General features: G+C 38.1%; 1 pseudogene; it reads left to right on the plus strand.

Moving 5' to 3' along the window:
• Nucleotides 1-5,222: 5,222 nt before the first annotated feature.
• LOC133084933 (large ribosomal subunit protein uL23-like) lies at nt 5,223-5,712 on the plus strand (annotated as a pseudogene).
• The last annotated feature ends 288 nt before the right edge of the window (nt 5,713-6,000 follow it).

Here is a 6,000-nt window from a genome sequence, read left to right on the forward strand (position 1 = left end):
CCTGCCAACATTTCCAAAGATTCACGGGAGAACTTACATTTCTTCAAATTATCACTGGCCCCAATTTCTTATTTCCAAAAATATACTCCATTGTGCTCTTTTAGGAAATTTGTCACTACTCCCTGGATACCACTCCATTTATATTCCCCCAAAATACAGTACCATGCTTGTGAAAACAAGCAAAATGCCCAGTGTTATATGATTGTTAAATTATAGTTCATTTGTAACCATTAAAAATCATGTTGAACACATTGTAAATCAACTATACTCCGATATAAAATTTAAAAATTTTAAAAATCATGTTGAAGAAAAAGATTAATGACATAGTATATACTTGTAATTAAAAAGCACATCATAAGATGATGTGATACCGGGACTTCCCTGGTGGTCCAGTGGGTAAGACTCTGTGCTCCCAATGCAGGGGGCACGGGTTCAATCCCTGGTGGGGGAACTAGATCTCACAGGCATGCCACAACTAAGAGTCCACATGCCGCAGCCAAAAATAAATAAATAATAAATAAATATTGTTTTAAAGATATGATACCAGCTTGTAATATATAAATATACATAAATGTGTATCACACATAGACTTTTTTTTTACATTTATTTGCATTGGGTTTATTGGATAACACCATATTGAATATCTTTAATCCCAGAATCTGCTCATTCTTTTTTTTAATTGAAATATAGTTGCTGTACAATATTATACAAGTTACAGGTGTACAATATAGTGATTCACAATTTTTAAAGGTTATACTCCATTTATAGCTATTATAAAATATTGGCTATGTTCCCCATACTGTACAATATATCCTTGTCACTTATTTTATACCTAATAGTTTGTACCTATTACTCCCCTACCCCCATATTGCCCCTCCCCTTCAAATTTTTTAAAGTGCAAGGTGGAGAGCAGGGTAGAATATAATTCCATTTTTTATAAAAATTATATATATAATTAATATTTACACACATATATATTTGCTTATCCAGGCATAGCACATATCTGATGGACACAAATGAGATTGGGGAGGGAAACTAGATGGCTGGGGGACAGGAGCATGAGGGAGACCTTTTATCACCGTATGCCCTTTTGTGCTCTTTGAATTTTATACCATGTGCTTTACCAATAAAGAACAAATAAATGCAATTTAATTTTTTTTAATGCATATACTTTTTTAGTAGTGTTCTGGATCACCAGGTATAAACAGGAAAATAAAGCAGGGCTCTGGACAGCAGACCTAGCTATTTCTTTTTTTTTTATTATTATTTATTTATTTATTTTTGGCTGCGTTGGGTCTTCGTTGCTGCGCGCGGGCTTTCTCTAGTTGTGGCGAGCGGGGGCTACTCTTCTTTGCGGTGTGCGGGCTTCTCATTGCGGTGGCTTCTTTTGTTGTGGAGCACGGGCTCTAGGCGCGTGGGCTTCAGTAGTTGTGGCACACAGGCTCATTAGTTGTGGCTCACAGGCTCTAGAGCCCAGGCTCAGTAGTTGTGGCGCACGGGTTTAGTTGCTCCGTGGCATGTGGGATCTTCCTGGACCAGGGCTTGAACCCGTGTCCCCTGTATTGGCAGGTGGATTCTTAACCACTGCGCCACCAGGGAAGTCCCAGGCCTAGCTATTTCCAAAGTCCCCTCCCGTGCCCAGAGGCTGCATGGTGTCCATCAAAGAGCATCACAGAGGGAATCAGGAGACTTGGCTTCAAGTCCAGCCTCTGTTACCAACTCTCTGTGCTGCCCTGGACCGGTCACCTCATCTCTCTGATCATCCCTTTCCTCTTCGGTAAGATGGAGGCAATAGTACTTTTGAGCTACGTAATATAAAATAATATCACACATAGATTTTTAAATGGTATTTTTATTTTCTTCTGTGACTTCTTATTTTCTTATTTTTACAGTAGTACATTAATATTTATCTTGAAATCAGGAAAAATGATATTTTAAAGTGTATTTTTATGAAAGGTATTTTTTTAAAGATATTTATGGAATTCAGAAGAAAGATATTAGGAATCAGGAAAGGAAATTGGAAATGGATATTTGAAGGATGGATGGGACTTTGGCAAGCAGAGACGGGCTAGTTGAGGAGGCTGCCCTATGCAGAAGGAATAGTACAATGATACAGAATAAGAAGTGCAGCAAACACCAAGAGGTCAGTTTGGTTGGAGCACAGATTCATGTGGAAGAAATTTAGATGAATCAGTCTGGACAAGTAGGGCAATAGTCCTGAATGCCAAGCTGAACCCTTTGTAATTTGACAGCTGGGAGAACCCTGGAGCTTGAACTGTGCAGGTGATAAATTTTAAAATAAATGTTCCTGTATCCTCTTCCTTAATGAGATTCTAGGTTTTAGCCCTTATACCCTAATGATATCTGGGCATCTGATTGACTCAGAGTGAAGAGGTAGGGGCAACAGTTTTTGCATTCCAGCTGTTCACAGAGTGAGAACTGGCTCTTGCTTCTCTGGTTATTCATTACTACAATTTTTATTCACAAGGCAGCAGTTTCAGAGATCAAATTAGCAAAGAGTGAAAATGAAAGGAAGAAGAAATGTGCATTTTAAACCAATGCTTTGCAAAAACTTTTTTTTTTTTTTACAACTTTCTATGAGGTCAGCTTTTTCTTAGATTCCATATATAAGTGAAATCACACAGTATTTGTCTTTCTCTGATTTATTTCACTTAGCATAATGTCCTCAAGATCCATCCATGTTTTCAAAAATGGCATGATTTCCTTCTTTTTTTATGGCTGAATAATATTCTTTGCACTCTTTTCTGACTGTGAACCTCCATAAGAAATATATTCCACATCTCAACCCAGAATATATACACATGTGCACACAGACACACACACCTCTGAAACAAAACATTTCATGAAATATTACCATTTTATACAATGCATTCTGATATTTTCAACTTTATTATTTTTATTTCTTTTTAAATAGTGGTCATTGATCTTATGACCCATTATAGGGCTCCAAAATGCCTTAAAGGACATTGAAAAAAGGCTAGACTATTATTCCGTATGTTTGCAGTTCTCATTTAAATATCCATACAGGCAGTGACCTTAAGTTTGCCATGTTTACATGTCCCAGAAAGCCTCAGGACAGGCAAGACTCTCTCAGGATGTGGTGGGGGAGAGAATAGAAGGATTGGCAGGAGCCATGTTTGAGTTTCTCTTCCCTTCTCAGTAAATATTTCCTGATATCAATATTTCTCAGGAGGCATAAATGTTTTCTCCTTTGTCTAGCTTGAGATATAGACTGAACTTCAAACAAGATTAGACTCCTGCCTGCAGACTACCAGAGACAACTATTTATTTGAATGAACAGAATCATGGACTAAAATAAAAGGGAAAATAATATGTCTGGATTGTGACAATACATAGAAGCCATCTGATCCAACGCTGTTGGAGTACTATAGGGACAGTAAATTTTATCCCTTACTTAGAAGTTTGGAACCAGTGAAAAGCTGAAAATATCAACTTTATTACCAATAAAGCTGAACTGAAGAATGTTCTGGTTGATGACCAATAGGCTTTTTACTATTCTTTGAATTAAAATAATCTCCCCCAAAACTCCAACCTACAACTTGCAGAGGTCTAGCAACTTTAACCATGTATGATTAGAGAAGATTGCCCTCTCTATAAGGGCAGGCAGATCCAAATTCACCAATTAGGTAGGTCACCTGGAAGAACCAGGACAAATTCTCCTACCTGACCTCCTATGGGGAAAAAAAAAAAAAAAGAATGGGGAATAAGGATTTATCCCTGCCCAAACAAATTGGACCTAGCCCAGTAGTTGGTCAGTTAATTGGAAAAGTATATTAAAGCAGTGAATTATAAAAAGTGACAAATACAAACCTTAATATTTCATTTTCATTTCAAACCTATGAGGAACACCCACTTGCGAATCTTTTGATGTGAGGTCAAAACTTTTATGTGAGCAACAGTGGCAATTAGAATTCTTGAGTTGTTTTTCTTACATAATTCATATCCATGATATATTTTCTATGCTTTCCAATTCGTTTTTTTAAAGTTGACTGAGGGGGACTTCCCTGGCGGTCCAACGGTTAAGACTCCGCGCTTCCACTGCAGGGGCCACAGGTTTGATCCCTGGTCCAGGAACTAAGATCCCGCATGCCCCGCAGCATGGCCAAAAATAAAAAATTAAAAAAATAAAGTTGACTGAGGACTTAGAGCTTCTTGCAAAGCAATATAACTAGAGGCTCCCTCTTAAAAAAAAAAAAAAAATCCTTCTTAATTCTCTCACTCACGTCTGGTTTGACAGTAATTTTCAACTGGTCTCTAATATTTCCAAAGCATTCAACTGACATTTCATAGAAACAACTCTTTCTTTTTCATGCTTATGTGTCATCAGTTTATGTAATTTTAATTAAATTAATTATACTCTGGCAAACAGCTGTCATAAGCAATTTTGGGATCAAACACAACAGATTCTTATTAGGCATCTAACAAAACTGGTAGGAAGAAGTATGTAGATATTCCAGAGATGGACTCACTAATCCAAAGCATTCAGCAGGCATGGGCATTAGTCAATATGTTTATTTGGAGGGAATGGAAAGTGTTGATTCCAGAGAGTTCATTAAAACAAAACCGGTTAATGCTCATATACTAGTATAACCAACTCTGGGTGCATATATCTTAACATTCTTCTTCCATTATGTATCCACTTTATAAATGTTTATTGATATTCAGGACAGTGCCAGGCACTATACTAGGCCCTGAAGAAGCACAGCTCACTGAAAAGGAAGAAACTGGTATGTAAACAGGATGAAGAGGCAGGATGGAGAAGGAGGAATGTTAAGGAGCAAATCCCTTTACCTTCTCTCTACTCCATCCCCTCAAAATCACTGTCCCTCCATTCCCACTTAGCTAAAAAATGGCTTTAAATATCTTAGGATTGGCATGGCTATCACAGAAATCCCCATGGTAATACCACCTACTACATTAACAGTATATATATATATATATATATATATATATATATATACACATATATATACACCTTATGTACTTTCCAGTGCTAATGAGATGATGCAGTTGGTCCATTCAGAGAAAGCCGTGGCAATGGGAATTGGTATAATCCTCTTAAAAAGCAATTTGACAGTACTTCCAAAGAGCCTTAATAGAGACGTGACTCTCTTTTGACTCATCAGTACCACTCCTAGAAACTTTTCCTTAAGAAAAAGTCCTCCCTCCTTTTCACAAAGATGAGACCGAAGGCAAAGAAGGAAGCCCCTGCCCCTCCCAAAGCCAAAGCCAAAGCAAAGGCTTTGAAGACCAAGAAAGCAGAGTTGAAATGTGTCCACGGCCAGAAAACAGAAAAAAAGATTCGGCTGTCACCCACCTTGCCACAGCCCAAAGCACTGAGGCTCAGGAGGCAGCCCAAATATCCTGCAAAGAGCACCCCTAGGATAAATAAGCTTGATCGCTATGCCATCATCAAGTTCCCCCTCACCACCAAGTCAGCCATGAAGAAGACAGAAGACAACACACTTGTGTTCATTGTAGATGGCAAGACCTATAAGCATCAAATTAAACAGGCTATGAAGAAGCTCTATGACATTGACGTGGCCAAGGTCAACAACTTGACCAGGCCTGATGGAAAAAAGAAGGCATATGTTCACCTGGCTCCTGACTATGATGCTTTGGATGCTGCCAACAAAATTGGGATCACCTAAACTGAGTCCAGCTGGCTAATTCTCAATATAAAAGTTTTCACTAAAAAAAAAAGAAGAAGAAGAAGAGAAAGAGAGAGAGAGGGAGAGAGAGAGAGAGAGAGAGAGAGAGAGAGAGAAAGGAAAGAAAGAAAGAAAGGAAGGAAGGAAGGAAGGAAGGAAGGAAGGAAGGAAGGAAGGAAAGAAGAAAGAAAGAAAGAAAGAAAGAAAGAGAGAGAGAGAGAGAAAGAAAGAAAGAAAGAAAGAAAGAAAGAAAGAAAGAGTCCTACCCAAAAGAGAATGGCCACATGCCTAATATTTACTACAACCT

This window comes from Eubalaena glacialis, chromosome 2, assembly GCF_028564815.1.
Source record: "Eubalaena glacialis isolate mEubGla1 chromosome 2, mEubGla1.1.hap2.+ XY, whole genome shotgun sequence".
In the NCBI taxonomy this organism is placed as follows: Eukaryota; Metazoa; Chordata; class Mammalia; order Artiodactyla; family Balaenidae; genus Eubalaena; species Eubalaena glacialis.